The sequence below is a fragment of the Gopherus flavomarginatus genome, chromosome 2 (assembly GCF_025201925.1).
Source record: "Gopherus flavomarginatus isolate rGopFla2 chromosome 2, rGopFla2.mat.asm, whole genome shotgun sequence".
Classification (NCBI taxonomy): Eukaryota; Metazoa; Chordata; order Testudines; family Testudinidae; genus Gopherus; species Gopherus flavomarginatus.
The window spans coordinates 300,251,545-300,270,589 of record NC_066618.1 but is presented as its reverse complement, the minus strand read 5'-3'; the positions used below and the strand labels follow the sequence as shown (position 1 = coordinate 300,270,589).

Here is a 19,045-nt window from a genome sequence, read left to right as displayed (position 1 = left end):
ACACACTGCACACCCACACACATAAATACACTGTGTGCACACACAGACATACATACTGCACACGTCACCCTTGCACACATATGTACACGCTGCACATGCATGCACACACGCCACAGTGCATGCACACACATACACCTCCCACACTGTGCACACACACACACACCCCACACTGTGCACACACATGTCCACACAGCCATACAGGCCGTGGAGCTTCTCAGGGTGCAGGGTCAGGATTTCAGCGCTGCAGTGCAAGTAGCAGAAGGAGGCGTCCCCTGGACAATGGCACCCATCTGAAAAGCATGGGGGGTGTTTTCCAAGGCAGTGGGTGCCTCGAAGGAAAGCTGCGAGTGGAACCTGTGAACTTACCAAGAAGGGACATTCCAGTGGCACTATGCACTCCAGTACGCAAGGAGCTTGCAAGGCTGCAGAGCAGGGGTATCTTAACACCTGGAGAGGCCAGTGCAGCCTGAGTTACTGGCGTGGTGATGGTAAGAAACCATCAGACAAATAATGCATCTGCAGAAACCTGAAGCCTGTGGACCAGGCGTTGCAAAGATGCCACTATCCACTGGCCACAACAGATGACATCTTGCCAGAACTTTCAAAGCCAGAATCTGTCGGGGCCGGGCTGTGAGGAATGGGGCTTGGCACAGCAGCCTGGATAGAGTCGGGCATGCTGACAGCCTGTGCAACACTGTCTGGTTGTTATACATGGCTGTGCAGGCTGCCCAGCACCAGAGGGGTTCCAGAGAAGACTCACGTAACGCCGTCTGCTGTGACTGCAGAGCATGAGTGCCAGGAACCCGGCACAGCGCCACATCGGCTGTGAGTTCTGTGTTCAATTTCACCAACCAGTTACCAGGTGTGAGCTCCTCAGCCCCACAACAGCCTAACCGGGGAGTCACAGACAGGCCCGTGGGTGCCCCCATCTGTCCTGCCACCCAGGTGACCCGAAAGTGTGATAGCCGGGCCCTTCCCTCAAGGATACAGCAGTAGTCAGGTTACTCCCTGTCCCAAAGGACCCGTCCTCATCCCACAGCCCCTGCGCTTCAGCTCTCACACCAAAGCCCCCGCTTGTAGCCAGCCCTATAATAAACCATATACAGATTGATTACCTAGGAAAAGTTATTGACAAGCTTAAAGCAGGTAACCATAGATACACGAATGAATTACATCTTAAGTTCCAAAAAGTCATAGAAGTTTCCATGTTCAGCAAGCTCCATACGGTCTTTAGGGCTGACCCAGGGTGAGCACTGGGGATCTCTTGCTTATGCTTAGAAACCTGCTCCCCTCCCCCAAGTCCAAGCAGCACAGATACAATTCTTTCTTGTTAAGGATATTTTATCCCCCTCCTCTCTTCTGCTGTGAGCTGCAAATTCAGCTGATGGGAGGAATCCATGTGCATGACTCAACTTCATGAAAGGGAGAGCAAAACAACCATCTTTTGTCCTCTTTATCGTCCCACAATCGTCTGTCTGGTGTCAATGGGCCTTCCCCTTGGGGCAGGATGTGACACCTCCCACTGGAGCCAGCACGTCACACTGGTTAATGTCTCTCTCCTGCCTGGTGAGTTACAGGGTCACAGAGGCTCCCAATCCAACTGCTCAGATGTTCCCTTGCACTAGGGGATACAGATGTTACCCATGAGATTGATGCCGGCAGGATTCAATAAAGTCTAAACATTAAACACATCCTTAGAAGCCTAAAATCGATCTGAACAATACTAACACGCAGGTGAACCAGGCTGGTTCCAGCAATGTATTTGTCAGTGTTCCCTTGAGACATGGCGACTTTGGCATGAGTTGACACCTGGTCTGCCAGCATCAAAACTCACCCAAGCACTAGAAGGGCGACCTGAGGTGAAAATAACTGCAGGCGACATCCTGCATGCAGGTGAAGGGAGCAATGAAACAGACGCAGAACGAGACCGTGACTGAAAATGACCAGCCTTTTCTACAGCGATGCAGGGACAAGAACCTAAAACTCAGCCCAGACAAAATGTGACCCGAACTGCGTGAGGTGACAGGCATTGCTCAGGGCAGAGGGACTGAAAGCAGATCCCAGCTAGACCAAGACAGACAGAGACACGCCAGCTGCAGTGGATGTGATGGGGAAGAGCGCTTCGTAGGAATGATCATGTGCTGTTCTGTTCATTCCCTCTGGGGCACCTGGCACTGGCCACTGTTGGAAGACGGGATCCTGGGCTAGATGGACCCTTGGTCTGACTCAGTCCGGCCATTCTTATGTTCTTATTGATCCATTTTCTGTCCAAGTTCTGACCACCCCTGGCTGCAGGAACGGAGCCTGGATGCCAGCTTGCAAGGCAGAATGATATCAGATGCCCGTCCTGGAGCACCACCAGCCAGGAGAGCCACTGCCACCCCTATGTGCTGCATGGGAGGAAGGATGGGCTGTAGCTCTGCTGGGGGATCAGCCAGTTGCTTACATGAGCAGAGTCCCAGCAGGGTCTGAAGAGGGGCCCCCCAAACAGAACAAACGCTGCTGGCTGTGGTATTTGGAGGGGAGCCACTGTGGTACCCGTCTCTCTGCCTCAACAAGAGAGAGTTTGGCTGGAGCGTAACACGTGTGACAGCCCCTGCCACACCAGCCTGTCCACTCGTCAGCAAACGCCTCTTGTGTAACCCTGGCCTGGCAGGCACCGTTCAGTGACCCCGCTGTAACGATACTGCCTCTGGTGGGACACAACTGAGAGTATCAATGCAAGACAAATTGCTCAGAGCAGGGCAGTCACAGTCCCAGGCTGGGGTCCTTTATTGCTAAGGGACCAAACCAGCCAAACAGCGAGGACTTTGATCTCACCCCACTGGCTAACCAGATGTCATATGAGCAATTCCCTCAGACACGCCTGTTCCTTTGTATCACCACCAGCATCGCTTCTTGTGGGGATGAATGGTTATGAAAACCAGCACCCCAGTAAAAGGAAAAAGGTTCTTCCGATCCCAAAGAATCAAGCCCCAGCCCCGGTCAATATACACATCAGATCTTACCCCCAAATCACGCTGTTGCCAATCCTTTAGAATCTAAAATCTAAAGGTTTATTCATAAAGGGAAAGAGGTAGAGATGAGAGCTAGAACTGGTTAAATGGAATCAATTCCATACAGTGACGGCAAAGTCCTTGGTTCAGGCTTGTAGCAGTGGTGGAATAAACTTCAGATTTAAATCAAGTCTCTGGAGCATCCACAGATTTGGACGGGTCATTCAGTCCTTTGTTCAGGGCTTCAGTTTCTAGCAAAGTTCCTCCAGAGGTTAGAAGTAGGATTGAAGACAAAATGGAGGGGTTTCCAGGGCCTTGTATATCCCCTGCCATGTAGAAGGAAACCCCCTTGTTCTTCCTGTGGAAAATCACAGCAGCAAGATGGAGTTAGGAGTCACACGGGCAAGTCACATGGCCATGCATGATTCAGTTCTTTACAGGGAGAGCAGCCATTGCTCACATTCTACCTTGAATGCTCCCAGGAAGGTTCGTCGGATGTGGATTGGATTCTCCCAAGGTCCATTGTTAGTTAAGTGTTTCTTGATTGGGCACTTAATCTGAAGAGCCTCTTCACAATAAACTGGCCAAATGCTTCACTGATGCTACTTGGAATCAAACACATTGAGATACAAGTACATAGACAATATTTATAACTTCAGCTACAAAAATGATACACACATACACACAGCATAATAATACCCAGCAAATCATAGCCTTTTCCAGGACAACTCACTTGACCTCCTTTGTACAAGATTTGGTGCAACTATAGGACCTGAGTTGCAACAATGAGCGAGAGAGCCCAAGACAGGGCAGGTTACAAATCAAACCAAAATAATGCTTCCTGGGGACTGCACGTTCCTTATTGCACGTTACAATCTTTGCCTAAGCCGTTTTCTCACGTGCATCAAGCTCCCAGCACCTCCAACCCGCCGACCACGTGGATCCAGGCTCCTTTGTCCCCTAAGCTCCTTCTTTGTGCTCCAAAGAGGCTGCAGCACACGCTGATGCTTCTCCAGCACTACCAGGCAGAGATCAGATATTGTCCAGGACGATTCCTGGTGTTAGCTGGCCCCCGAACAGGGCCCGTCTACCCTGCGTTGGCAGCTGGGGGAAGGGGATAGGGACCCTGAATCCACCAACATGCTGCAGTGTCTCCCTGTTTCAGGAGCGAAGCCGATGGATGTCAAAGAGGCTGCAGAGCCAGAGCATGACCCTAACGGGGGCGGGGGCACAGGGGGGTCAGAAGCCCAACGCCAAGAACCAGGAGGAGCAGAACTGTATTTCCAAATGAAGAGGAGCCGAGTGGGCAGGATGGAGTCGTATTTCACGGACACAAGTCTGTTTTCCCCACCTGGTTATGTAAAATAAACCTGCCCCACACCTGGGCAGTGCCCGCTGTCTGAGACCAGCTCGAGGGTGGGCATCCTGGCCAGGAATGAAACCCCAGCTCTGCTCCTCGGCAGAGGGCCTGACGCCTGCCGGTTGTGTGATAACCGCCAGCAGGAGGCGGCTCTGGCACCGCGTGAGCTGCCCGCCCGACCACGGGGAAAGCTGGTGTGGACTTACTGACCGCCCAGGCAAAGCAGTACTTGGGAGCACTGGCTACGTGCCAATGTTCGGGAGGTCCGGGCCCTGCCCAATACGAGCAGCAAGGCCGTGACTGGCAAATCGGCAGCTGCTTTGCAGACAGCATCCTGCTGACAGCGGGCCTGTTTGCCTGGGAAGGATTCAAGAGAAATGGGCATCTGTCCATTGCCCCCCCCCCCCGCCCGGCACACCCACCGAGTAACAGGAAGTAGAATAAGCTGTGACAGCTGCTGAGAGACTCATCCACAAGGCTGTTTCTTCTGGGACAGGCCCCGGTTAACCACCCCCAGGACTAGCCCCTCACCGGGGTGTCAGGCCCTGGTTAGCTGCTCCTGGGACCAGCCCCTCACCGGGGTGTCAGGCCCAGGTTAACCACCCAAGGGACCAGCCCCTCACCGGGGTGTCAGGCCCCGGTTAGCCACCCCCAGGACTAGCCCCTCACCAGGGTGTCAGGCCCTGGTTAGCCACCCCCGGGACCAGCCCCTCACCGGGGTGTCAGGCCCCAGTTAGCCACCCCCAAGACTAGCCCCTCACCAGGGTGTCAGGCCCTGGTTAGCCACCCCCGGGACCAGCCCCTCACCGGGGTGTCAGGCCCCAGTTAGCCACCCCCAAGACTAGCCCCTCACCAGGGTGTCAGGCCCTGGTTAGCCACCCCCGGGACCAGCCCCTCACCGGGGTGTCAGGCCCCAGTTAGCTGCTCCCGGGACCAGCTCCTCACCAGGGTTTCAGGGCACAGGCACTGACAGGGTGAGGGGCCCAAGCCTCTCACAAGGGCGGCTACTCCTGCATTCCCAGCTTACCAGAGGGTCTGGTACTTCTGGGAATGGCAAGGGCCCACCCCAGCCGGCATGACCCCACCCAACAGCCTTGTGCGTGCAAGGTCATGCCAGCAAGTGCTCCTCACGAGGGCGTCTCTGTGCGATACCAGATCAAACCACACCTGGCTCTGTCTCCGCGCTGGATAGGGGACAAGGCGCCCCAAGAGGACTGTCCGTTTACAACTGGATGAACGACCTACCTGTTACCAAGGCTGGGAAACCGGCTGCAGCCAGGATGGAGACATGCTGAGAGGAGATGGCCGGCCGTGGAGTACGGCACGTCGGTCAAGGACCTGCTAGCCCTGGAGACAGGCGCTCCTATGAGGGGCCGGCCAGAGACACACTACGGAGGGCACTAATGGAGTCATGGGAGTGCCAGGGATCCGGGTCAAACCTGGTGACTGCGCGAGAGGACAAGGGATCCGAAGGGACAGGACACACTTAGGAGCCAGCAGACTCGGCACCTGAGGAGAGCCCACAGCACTCCGGAGAAAGCGGCAGAGCACAGACAGAACCACCCGGAGCTAAAGATGGGCCATGCCCGCTGTGGGCGCCTGAGGGACAGCCCAGCCTAGTTTCCAGGCTGTGTAACTAGCAAAACCAAGGCTCCGGTCAGCTGCATTTAGCCGGAGGGACCCTGGGCTCAGGGCATCAGTTCTTTGTGTCTGATGTTCATAGTGAAAGGTTTGTGACCTCAGGATGCCGTGTCATATCCGGGGAACGGGTGTCGGAGGCCCTGGTCTGTGATGGGTTCGGTCACAGAGACCCCCTTGGGACTGTCACCTAACATGCTGGAATTACCTCTGAGCCCCTTTTCCCTGCCAGCTTGGGACTCCAGAACCCTGCCTTGTTGAGCCAGACACACTAGCCTGCTGCAACACAGATCCAGTGTCTGAACCACGTACCCCAAAAGCTGCAGACTTTAACAGAAAACCACTCAGCAGGTCCAGACACCCAGTTCCCAATGGGATCCAAACCCCAAATAAATCCATTTTACTCTGTATAAAGCTTATACAGGGTAAACTCATAAATTGTCCACCCTCTATAACACTGATAGAGAGAGATGCACGGCTGTTTGCTTCCCCAGGTATTAATCACTTACCCTGGGTTTATTAATAAACAAAAGTGATTTTTTTAAATATAAAAAGTAGGATTTAAGTGGTTTCAAGTAATAACAGACAGAACAAAGTAAGTCACCAAGCAGAATCAAGCAAAAACACACAAGTCTGAGCCTAATACATTAAGAAACTGATTACAGGTAAATTTCACCCTCAGAGAAGGTCCAATAAGCTTCTTTCACAGACTAGATTCCTTCCTAGTCTGGGCCCAATCCTTTCCCCTGGTACAGTCCTTGTCATTTCCATCTCAGGTGGTAACTAGGGGTTCTCATGACTCATAGACTCATAGACTGGCACCCCCCTTTGTCCTGCTCCCCCACCTTTTATAGCTTTGGCACAAGGCGAGAATCTTTTGTCTCTCTGGCTCCCCACTCCTCCTTCCAAATGGAAAAGCACCGGGTTTAAGATGGATTCCAGTACCAGGTGACATGGTCACATGTCCTGTGAGACCCCAGCCTCCATTCTTCCTGGCCGGCTTACACAACCAGAGGAAGCCTTGCAAGTAAACAGAGCCATCAACAACCAATTGTCTTAGTCAATGGGAGCCACCAAGATTCTAAACCACTACCAATGGCCCCCACTTTGCATAATGACAACAGGACCTCAGAGTTATACTTTATACTGTATTTCTAGCTTCAGATACAAGAATTATACATTTATACAAATAGGATGATCACATTCAGTAGATTATAAGCTTTGTAATGATGTCTTACAAGAGACCTTTCGCATAAAGCGTATTCACACTCGTAAGCATATTTCCATAAAACGTTATGGAGTGCAGCGGCTCACCCTGGTCCCGGAGGGGCTGGTATTCAGCAGCCAGGGGCACAGGTCCATCAGGAGCAGTCCAGGACCGACAGCTCAGCTTGACCCGCACGCAGCTCCAGGAACAACCTGACGGGAGCCTCCCTGGTGAAATCAACCTGGGGCCTCTGAAGTCCTGCTTGGGCAACTCAGCTGGGCTCTGGGCCTCAGGCTGGTTCCAGGGACAGGGGGAAATTTCACCCCCTGTGGCTGAGCCATTCCTCTTCCCAGCCTGAGACTGCAGTCAAAACACGGAGCCCCTGGCCCAGTGCTTCCCCCTCCACCCTGGCCCCATCTGTCCCACTGAGGCCCGAGCCTGACGACAGCCCCCACGGGGACGGAGAGCTGGGTCCTGCTGGCCCCACCGCTCAGGTCGACGTGAGCAGAGAAACGCCGTCAGGAACAGGTGCTGGAACTAGGGGAGTGGGGGGTACTGCAGCACCTCTACTGATTCCTCTCCGCCTTGAGGCAGCTGCAGACCCACAGGCAATGGAGCAGGGGGACTCGCTCAGGAAATGCCCCCAGGGCCCCACACCACACGGACCCCGTCAGCTCATCATATCTGACATCAAGCCCCCCTGTGCCAGCACACCTAGGAAAACCGTGACTATGATTTGACTGCTGCCATGCGGAGCTCCCTGCCTGCCACGCTGACCACTGTCATCCCATGGTACCCTGGCACTGCCCCGTCCACCCAGCCGGCTGGCTCCACTTGTCTCATCTTGTCCTGCCTTTGGAAGCTCTTTGGGGCAGGGGCTGTCTTTGCAGGCTGTGTTTGTGCTGCGCCGAGCCCAGTGGGGGCCTGGTCCGCGACGGGGGCTCCCAGGCACCGCGGTGTACAGATAATAAGCCATCGGCATCTTCCCAGGGATGAGCCTGCCCTGGCGGCCTCTGTGCAGGTGGGAATGGTGGGTAGGCTCTCCCCTGTGGAGAGTTACATTTTCAGCTCTGACGCCCCAGGGATGGGCCCGGCGTGACCCCGGCCACAGGTAGATAGCCGGGCACCACGACACACTGCGAGCCCGGGGAAGTTCTGCATTGACAGAGCCCTCGCTGCCATGGGCTGGACCCACCTGCCCGCCTCCCCCAGAACCAGGTGGGGATTTGCACCCGGAGCCCAGGCTGCATCTGGGGACTCCAGCGTGTCACTGCTCACTATCAGCCGGGGGGAGGGGAGGGGGCTTTGTGCTGGGGAGAGCTGGGGTCCCCTCAGCGAGTGCAGAGCACCGAGCAACTAGGAACTGATCAACCGCAGCCCCCCAGGAGGTGAGGAGGGAGGGATATTAATTCCTGCTAGGTGATGGCTCTGGCTGGGTCCCCTCTGCTCTGTGGGGCTGTTACACCCCATGGCACTTTGCCTGGATTTTTCGACCCATTCCCAAGGCCAGGAGCTCTGTGGGACACCAAAAGCCAGCAGCACCACAGCTCCTCGCCCTGCCCTGGGGTGGGTGCTGCCCCAGAGGTGAGAGTGCCCCCGACTGAGCCCCTCGCTCTGTTCCCGGCAGGATCTGGAGTTTCCCCAGCCTGAGGACTGATCCAGCCGGTCCTGCCGCTTTGCTGAGCTGGGGGGAGCCCAGCCGGCAGCTCTTCATCCCCCCAGCAATGCACACAACACACAGCCCCTTTCATCTGTTGCAGCACCCACAGGCTGCCCTGGCCGGCCATTTCCCCAGAGGCAGCAGGCGTGTCTGGGTCCCACCCTGTACATGCTCCAGGCCACTGCTGACCAGCCCAGGGTCGCAGTCCCTCCTGCCAGCCTGCCGACGCCCATGTCTGTGTTAAGGCCGCTGGTAGATCTGTCCAGTGCATACCCCGCAGGAGGACCTGCCTGTGCAGGGGAAGGGGTATGCACCGGAGGGATGTGCCGTGTAGAAGTGCTGGGCACAGGGCTGCGAGCGTGTGTTGGTGTCTGTATCAGCGGCGCCTGCATGTGTCTGACTGTATCCGGAAGTCAGTATGTCCTGCCCAGTGATCCCTGCACGGAGCACCCCACTTCTGCAAGACTCCCCCAGCTGCACGGCTGCGCACACACGTACACCCACAGGCAACCCCTGCCTCGCGGGTACAGCTGTGCAGCGGACGCACCCTTCGGATACAGGAGACACTCCGGCCTAGCGATCCCCTCCGACCCCAGGGCCTCAGGAGCCGGATCCCAGCTAATCAATAAGCACTGGCTGATGCAGAGGCCATCCTGCATCGCTGCAGCTGCTCCCTGGCCAGGTTGTTCTGCCGGGGGCTGAACTCATGTGACCCACTGGGGAGCTCCGGGGGGTTGGAGCCTGCGGGCCCCTCTCGGCGCAGTGGGGCCGTGGCAAGAGCGAGGGCCTGGGAGCGAGGCACTGAGGAGAACACAGCCTGAGGAGCTGGCAGCAGATGGGGGCTCCTGGGACTGGAGCAGCTGCCCCTCCAGCAGGACAGAGCCCGTCTGGGGCTGGCGCGCAGGGACCCTGGGGCTCAGCCCTGCCTCCCGTTCTCCACTCACACACGGGCCATGAGATGCTGGTTCCCGTTTGAACCCTGGGTGGGGCCGTCCGGGGGCAGCGCGGTGCAGGGCAGGAGACGGCTGGCGGAGGCTGCACTGGCAGAGCGCGGCCCATCTCAGGCTGGCCGGACTCTCCCTGCCTGGCCTGGGAGTGCTGCTGGGGGAGGGGTCCCCATCGCTCTCTAGCGGCCCCATCTGGCCAGCAAAGGAGCAGCACGCAGCAGGCGTCTCACCCAGCTCTCACCTGCCTGGGGCTGGCCGCACTGCCCGGGGCTGGGGTAGCGTCTCACACCACCCTACTGATACGCCCCAATCCCAAACCAGGCAGACTGCGAAGAGCTACAAAAGGGTCTCACAAAACTGAAATTCAGTGTTGATAAATGCAAAGTGATGCACATTGGAAAACATGATCCCAACTACACATATAAAATGGTGGGGTCTGAATCAGCTGTTACCCCTCAGAAAAGATCTTGAAGTCACTGTGGAGAGTTCTCTGGAAACATCCACTCACTGTGCAGCAGCAGCCAAAAAAGCCAGCAGAATGTTGGGAATCATTAATAAAGGGACAGATAATAAGACAGAAAATATCACATTGCCTCTATATAAATCCATGGTACGTCCACATCTTGAATACTGTGTGCAGATGTGGTCACCCCATCTCAAAAAAAGATATATTGGACATGGAAAAGGTTCAGAAAAGGGCAACAAAAATGACTAGGGGTCTGGAACGGCTTCCGTATGAGGAAAGATTAGTAAGATTGGGACTTCTCAGCTTGGAAGTGATGAATAAGGGGGGATATGACTGAGGTCTATAAAATCATGACTGGTGTGGAGAAAGTAGATAAGGAAGTGTTGTTTACTCCTTCTCATAATACAAGAACTAGGGGCCACCAAATGAAATTAATAAGAGGCAGGTTTAAAACAAATAAAAGGCAGTATTTCTTCACACAACGCACAGTCAACCTGTGGAACTCCTTGCCAGAGGATGTTGAAGGCCAAGACTGTAACAGGGTTCAAAAAAAGAACTAGGTAAGTTCACAGGGGATAGTCCCTCAGTGGCTATTAGCCAGGATGGGCAGGGATGGTGTCCCCAGCCTCAGTTTGCCAGAAGCTGGGAATGGGCGACAGGGGAAGGGTCACTTGATGATACCCTGTTCTGTTCATTCCCTCTGGGGCACCTGGCATTCGCCATTGCTGGAAGACAGGAAACTGGGCTAGTTGGACCTTTGGTCTGACCCAGTGTGGCTGTTCTTATGTTCTTAACCATAGCCTCCTGCTAGCCCAAGCCCTGCTCCCCCCCCCACCCCGCCAGGTTCTGCCAGCGCCCCTGAGTCCTGGCCCTGAGCCCTTGCTGGCCCAATCCTGGGCTCCCACCCACCCCAGTTCTGCCAGCGCCCTTCAGTCCTGGCCCACAGCCCCTGCCTGCTCGGCCCTGTGCTCTGCACAGCCCCAGCTCTGCAGATACTCCACAATCCCAATCCACAGCCCCCCTCTTGCCTCTATAGCAATTAAAATGAGGTCCCCCCCCCCAAAGCCCTGGAACACATTATGCTGTTGGGCTGTGGGAGCTGAGATCCGGAACAGGACTTTGCCAGCACCTCGCATGGGGCAGGCTCACAAGGCATGTTGCTGTTTGCCTTTCTCTGGCTCAGCAGGCTGGCGAACAGGTCAAACCGGCTGAGATCCAGGAACCGCAGGGCTCAGCTCTGCGTCTTTGCAGCACCTGCCACTGTGGGATCTGAGCGCTGGGGGAGCAGCCTGCCACAGGGAGCAAGTGTGGCCAGCCCAGGGGGAGGAGGCCTGGGCAGCAGCTGGGTGCCCATGGCCACGGCCAGGCTGGTGCTGCCCCAGGGGTTTGGAGCCATGGCTTTGCCCAGTGTTGTTCCGGGCCAGTAACAGCGGGGACCGAGTGGCTCCGTGTGGGGCCTGGGCAGTTGAGACGGTAAATTACCCTCCTCAGCTTTGAACCTTCACAGGTCTGGGTTCCTCATTCCAGCAGCAAGAACCGAACGAACCAGCAGCCCCACTCAGCACCTCCCAGGATGGGCCCGGCTGACTCAGCCCCCAAGCAGCTCTGCAGAGACCTTGCCCCGCAGGCCTCTCTCCTCATAGACTCATAGACTCATAGGTCAGAAGGGACCAATCTGATCATCTAGTCTGACCTCCTGCACAAGGCAGGCCACAGAACCCCACCCATCCAATTTTATACAACCCCTATCCCAGGACCGAGTTATTGAAATCCTCAAAAATGGTTTGAAGACCTCAAGCTGCAGAGACACCACCAGCAAGCGACCCGTGCCCCACGCTGCAGGGGAAGGCGAAAAACCTCCAGGGCACCTGCCAATCCGCCCTGGAGGAAAATTCCTTCCCGACCCCAAATATGGCGATCAGCTAAACCCTGAGCATGTGGGCAAGAGTCACCAGCCAGCACCCAAGAAGGAGTTCTCCACAGCAACTCAGTACCCATCGCATGCAACATCTCCCCGCAGACCATTGAGCAGACCTGTCTGGTTGTAATTCAAGATCAATTGCCCAAATTAACGATCCTATCATAACATCCCCTCCATATACTTATCAAGCTTTGTCTTAAAGCCAGGAAAGTCTTTTGCCCCTACTACTTCCCTCGGAAGGCTATTCCAGAACTTCACTCCCCTAATGGTCAGAAACCTTCGTCTAATTTCAAGTCTAAACTTCCTAATATCCAGTTTATACCCATTCGTCCTCGTGGCTACATTAGTACTAAGCTTAAATAATTCCTCTCCCTCCCTAACGTTAACCCCCTTGATATATTTATATAGGGCGAGCATATCCCCCCTCAGCCTTCTTTTGGCCAGGCTAAACAAGCCAAGCTCTTTGAGTCTCCTTTCATAAGGCAGTTTTTCCATTCCTCGGATCATCCTCGTAGCCCGTCTCTGAACCTGTTCCAGTTTGAATTCATCCTTCTTGAACATGGGACACCAGAACTGCACACAGTATTCCAGATGGGGTCTCACCAACGCCGTATACAATGGTACTAACACCTCCTTATCCTTGCAGGAAATACCCCGCCTGATGCATCCCAAAATCGCATTTGCTTTTTTAACAGCCGTATCACATTGGCGACTCATAGTCATCCTGCTATCAACCAGTACCCCAAGGTCCTTCTCTTCCTCCGTCGCTTCCAACTGATGCGCCCCCAACGTATATCCAAAATTCTTATTATTAATTCCTAAATGCATGACCTTGCACTTTTCACTATTGTATTTCATCCTATTTCTATTACTCCAGTTTACAAGGTGGTTCAGATCTTCTTGAATAGTATCCCTGTCCTTCTCCGTGTTAGCAATACCCCCCAGCTTCGTGTCATCCGCGAACTTTATTAGCACATTCCCGCTCTTTGTGCCAAGGTCAGTAATAAAAAGGTTAAATAAGATCGGTCCCAAAACCGATCCTTGAGGGACTCCACTGGTGACCTCCTTCCAGTCCGACAGTTCACCTTTCAATACGACCCTCTGGAGTCTCCCCTTTAACCAGTTCCTTATCCACCTTACAACTTTCATATTCACTCCCAGCTTTTCCAATTTAACTAACAGCTCCGTGTGCGGAACCGTGTCGAACGCCTTACTGAAATCTAGGTAAATTATATCTACCGCATTTCCTTTATCTAAGTAATCCGTCACCTTCTCAAAGAAGGAGATCAGATTGGTTTGGCACGATCTACCTTTAGTAAATCCGTGTTGCAATTCGTCCCAATTACCATTGACCTCTATGTCCTTAACTACTTTCTCTCTTAAAATTTTTTCCAAGACCTTACATACTACAGACGTCAAGCTAACAGGCCTATAATTACCCGGATCACTCTTTTTCCCTTTCTTAAAAATAGGAACTACATTAGCAATCCTCCAGTCATACGGCACAACACCCGAGATTATCGATTGCTTAAAAATTCTCGCTAACGGGCTCGCAATTTCACGCGCCAGTTCCTTTAATATCCTCGGGTGGAGATTGTCCGGGCCCTCCGACTTCGACCCATCGAGCTGTTCAAGTACGGCCTCTACCTCAGTTGCAGTAATATCCACTTCCATATCCACATTCCCGTTTATCATCCCTCCATCATCGCAAGGTTCCTCACTAGTCTTATTAAAAACCGAGGCAAAGTACTTGTTTAGATGTTGGGCCATGCCTAGGTTATCCTTAACCTCCATTCCATCCTCAGTGTATAGCGGCCCCACTTCTTCTTTCTTTGTTTTCTTCTTATTTATGTGGCTGTAGAACCTTTTACTATTGGTTTTGATTCCCTTTGCAAGTTCCAGTTCAATGCGGCTTTTAGCCTTCCTCACTTTATCCCTACATGTTCTGACCTCAGCAAGGTAGCTTTCTTTACTGATCCTGCCTTCCTTCCACTCCCTGTAAGCTTTCTGCTTTTGTCTAATCCCCTCTCCGAGTTGCTTGCTCATCCAGTTTGGCCTGCAACTCCTGCCCATGGTTCTTTTCCCCTTTCTCGGGATGCAGGCTTCTGACAGTCTCCGCAGCTGTGACTTAAAGTAATTCCAGGCCTCCTCCACATTTAAATCCACTAATTCCTCCGTCCAATCCACTTCCCTAACTAATTTCCTTAACTCTTTAAAATTAGCCCTCGAGAAGTCAAAAACCCTAATCGCAGATCTACATTTGTTTATCCTTCCATCTAGTTTGAACTGAATCAGCTCATGATCACTCGAACCAAGGTTGTCCCCTACCACCATTTCTTCTACGAGGTCCTCACTGCTCACCAACACCAAGTCTAAAATGGCATCCCCTCTCGTAGGTGCTTCAACTACTTGATGAAGAAATCCATCCGCTATCACATCCAGAAAAATCTGACCCCTATTATTCGTGCAAGTACTCGTCCTCCAGTCTATATCCGGGAAGTTGAAGTCCCCCATAATCACACATTTCCCCTTTGTGTTTACTTCATTAAAGACATTAAAGAGGTCTCTATCCATATCCCAATCCGATCCCGGCGGTCTGTAGCACACCCCAAGCACTATCTCAGGGGAAGCTCTAGTTGCTTTTTTACCCAGCGTGATTTTTGCCCAGACGGACTCCGTCTTATCCATTCCATCGCATCTTATTTCGCTACATTTAATTTCATCATTGATGTACAAGGCTACTCCCCCACCTTTGCCTTTCTTCCTGTCTTTTCTGAACAGCACATAGCCTTCAATACCCGTGCTCCAGTCATGAGTACTATTCCACCAGGTTTCGGTAATCCCTATAATATCCGGCTTCACTTCCTGCACGAGTAACTCCAGTTCCTCCATCTTGTTACCTAGGCTCCTCGCATTAGTGTACAAACCTTTTAATTTTCGGTGTTTGGCGTCAGTGACATTCTTTCCCCCGTCGTGCACAAACTGTCTGCCACCAGCATCACCCGTTACTCTGGTTTCTACTCCACTATTCCTCCTTGGATCAAATCTTGGGGCCGCAAGGGTATCCCCGCTCACTTTGTTTACTTCCCTCTCCAGGTTATGTTCTGGCGTGGAGATCTCCCGAACATTTCCCAACCATCTCCCCCAACTTTCTAGTTTAAAGCCCTCTTGATGAGGTCGGCGAGCCTCCATCCGAGAATCCTATTTCCCTCCTTGCTGAGATGAAGTCCATCCTGAGCAAACAGTTGTCTATCCGTAAATGCGTCCCAGTGACCATACATCCCAAAGCCCTCCTTATAACACCACTCCCTGAGCCATCTGTTGATCGCCATAATCTTGTCCCTCCTTCGTCGCCCCGCTCTAGGAACCGGCAGAATCCCACTGAAGATCACCTGAGCCTCGATGTCTTTAAGCCTCTTCCCCAGTCTGAAATAGTCCTCCTTGATACAGTCCAGTGAGTAACTAGCTGTATCGTTCGTTCCCACATGAAGGATAATCAACGGATTTTTTCCTGCTCCCGCTAAGATCGTATTCAGGCTCAAGTCCACATCCTGTATCTTAGCCCCCGGCAGACAGCACACTCTTCTGTTCTCCCGATCCGGTCTAGTTACAGGCCTGTCTACTCTTCTCAGTAGAGAGTCTCCAATCACGTAGACTTGCCTTTTCCTGGTGACAATGCGATTCTCTGGTCTATCCCCCACAGCAGCTGGCCGTGATTCCTCCTGATTTGTATTCGACCTCACAATCCTCCTAGGGCTCGTACTTGATGTTGCCTCCACTGACTGCTCCCCTCCATCTGCAGGACTAGCTGCTTGCCTCTTCTTCCTTGCCGTTACTCCTTCAGCAGCCCGCTGTGTTCCATCTTCATTTCCCAACTCAGCAAACCTACTCCTGAGTTCTATTTGTCCATCGCTGGCCCGTCTTATCCTCTGTCTGGTTCTCCTAGTGACATGCTTCCACCGTCCACTTTCCTCACCCAGCAGTCCCTCCTCAGAGTCCTTAGGTCCTGCTTTTGTCCGCTCGCCTGAGCTTGTCCCCTGTGCCTCATCATGTCTGTGTTCCATCATCTGCTCAAATCCCCTTCTAAACTCAGCCAGAGTTTCCACTTGCATCTCCAGTCCCCTTACCTTTTCCTCCAGCAGCTCTATCAGACGACACTTCATGCAGATGAAACTCCTTTCAGGTGCTCCCTCTAGGACCATGTACATGCCGCAGCTGCCGCACCCAGTCATCCTCAGTGTGTCTGCACCTGCTGCCTCTGCCTCCATCGTAGCGCTGCAACTCTGTGCCTGGCAATCCACAGCTCACACCGCACCGCAGGCCACCGACCAGCGCAGGGCTGCCTCTTCCCTGGTCTGCCTTCCCTGGTCTGCCTTCCCTGGTCTGCCCTCCCTCCTGGAGGTCCCTGCCCTCAGCTGCCCTCAGGAGGGCAAATTTCCACCAGTCTCGCCCGCTGCGTCGCTCTGCCCTGCTGCCCCGCCCATGGCCCTTTGCCCTTAGGCCAACTGGGCTGCTGAGTGGGCTCGGCGCTGCCTCCCCAGCCCTGCTCTGGGCAATTCATCCAGAATCGATACGCTCAGAAGTGTCCCGCCAAAGGCAGCGTTGTTACAGGCTGGAAAAGTGGGAAGCATCAGGAGCTGAATGTAGTCAGCTTCTCGAAGAGGCTGAGCAGTGCCTAGGCACTCACACGTGGGATGCGCTGCTAGTGAGTGGGAGGCTTTGCCGCCTGCTGACGCAGGCAGAACAAGATCCAACAGCCGGCAGCAGAGGCCGGACACCTGTAACCTTGAAGTAAGCAGCAGCTTCCTGGCTGGGGGGGGGGTCATTAAATGCTGGAGCAGCTCTCCCCGGGCAGGGGCAGACTCACCTGGCTCAGATCGTGAGGGTGACGTGCAAGAGCTTCCCATATGCTCTGCTTGAATCCAGCATCTGGGCGAGAGTCTCCAGCCTGGGGGATGGGACGGGATGGCTGTGGGGGTCCTTCTGGCCATGAATTTGTGACTCCCCCAGGTCAGTTGCTTCCTTCCTGGGGAGCACAGGCCTGCCTGCATCGCCCTCCCCTGCGCATAACACCTGCAGCGCTGCATTACGAGTCCTGTAATCCCATCTCCTCCAGGGCTTCAGCCAGGTGCCTGCTAGGGGCAAAAAGGAATTTTGTCACCAATGCACAATCTGGGGATTTTCTGGCTTCCTCTGAAGCCACAGAGACCTGCCCCAGCCAGAGACAGGGTTCCTGTGGGGGGAGGGCAGGGAATGGTGCTCTGGGATCAGACTGGAAGGCCTGTGTTTTGCACACCTGGCTGGTGGGCCTTGCTTGCACACTCAGGGTCTAACTGATGACCAGATTTGGGATCAAGAAGGAATTTCCTCCAGGTCAGCTTGGCAGGGACCGTGGAGATCCCCTGGGCAAGTCTTGGCTAATCGGTTCCCTGTGTGGCAGAGGCCTCGGGCACCTGGGTCTCCGTGTTTGTGGCCCACAGCCGCTGAGGTCCCGAGGACTGAAATGCTTTAGTGTAACTGACGTCACCCTAGCAGGTGACATTCTCCAGCCTGTGACACACAGGAGGTCAGACTAGTCCGGCCAAGCTCTGTGAAGCCAGGGCCAGGGCGGGTAGGCAGCCAGCAACTGGGCTGTGGTGGGGAGGGGATGGGAGGGTTCCCATGTCAATGGGATGGATTCATTGGGCCCGATTTTTGCCCACTGGTTTTGGAGCAGGAAGCGCGTCACTGTATGGGGTTCCAGCTCTCCCCAGCGAGTACAAACACACCGGCAGCTTGGATCTTTCCCCAGAGACTGGCACACCGAGTGGGATCCACCAATATTGGTGTCATGGGCACTGCCAGACATGGACAATGTCACTGTGTCGGTCCCAGGATATTAGAGCGACAAGGCCGGGAAGGGAATAGCTTTGATTGGACCAAGGTCTGTTGGGGAGAGAGACCTGCTTTCAAGCCACATGGAGCTTTTCTCAGGTCTGGGAAAGGTGCTCAGGGTATCACAGGTCTGGTCTGCACTACAGACTCTATTGGTACAACTCTGTTGCTCAGGGGGGTGAAATCCCACACCCTGGAGTGATGGAGTTACACTAACCACTCCCTACCCCGTGTAGACAGCGCTGTGTTGGCAGGAGAACTTCTCCCATTGACACAGCTGCCGCCTGTCGGGGAGGTGGATTAAGTACACTGATCGGAGACCCTCTTCCCCGTTGGCAGAATGTCTTCATTGACTGCGCCGATGCCGTGTTACCAGTGTAGACGTGCCCACAGCTAAATACACGGTGGATCTGATCGCTGAGCATAAGGAGTTAACACACGTTTCAAGGGAAGTGGCCCATTAACACCTCTGCAGTCATGGGCGGGAAGGAAAAGCGAGACCAGACGAGGCCTGTTCTCCACACAGGACAAGCCCGTAGCTGAGAGCTTGTCATAAACAGATGGTTAAGGGTTAAAGTCTCTTACCTGTAAAGGGTTAACAAACAGTGAACCTGAAACACCTGACCAGAGGACCAATCAGGAGACAAGATACTTTCAAATCTTGGTGGAGGGAAGCCTATGTTTGTGTTTTTTGGGTTTTGCTTTGTTCTCTCTGGGTCCTGAAAGGGACCAGATATGCAACCAGGTTTCTTGCCAATCTCCCTGCTACAGTCTCTTATATATTCAGAATAGTGAGTATTAAGTGGAAAAGGCGGTTATAGTCTTGTGATTGTTTTCTGTATTTGCAAATGTGTATTTTGCTGGACGGATTTTGATTGGTATTTGTGCTGGGGGGAGACTTCTTTCTAGTGTTTATAAGCTGAAAGACCCTGTAATATTCCATCTTGATTTTACAGAGATTTCTTACTTTTTTCTT

The 19,045-nt window shown here is 53.8% G+C and overlaps 1 protein-coding gene and 1 long non-coding RNA gene across 2 annotated transcripts in view; one reads left to right on the top strand and one right to left on the bottom strand.

Moving 5' to 3' along the window:
* Window positions 1-19,045, top strand: part of VPS28 (VPS28 subunit of ESCRT-I) — a 122,149-nt gene that overhangs the window by 77,954 nt on the left and 25,150 nt on the right. The gene's annotated exons all lie outside the window — the stretch shown is intronic.
* Window positions 3,034-4,904, bottom strand: LOC127044511 (uncharacterized). The gene is made up of 2 exons (XR_007772516.1): window positions 3,464-4,904; window positions 3,034-3,354 (listed from the first exon to the last, which is right to left on the bottom strand). It is a non-coding gene; the product is annotated as an uncharacterized LOC127044511 (long non-coding RNA).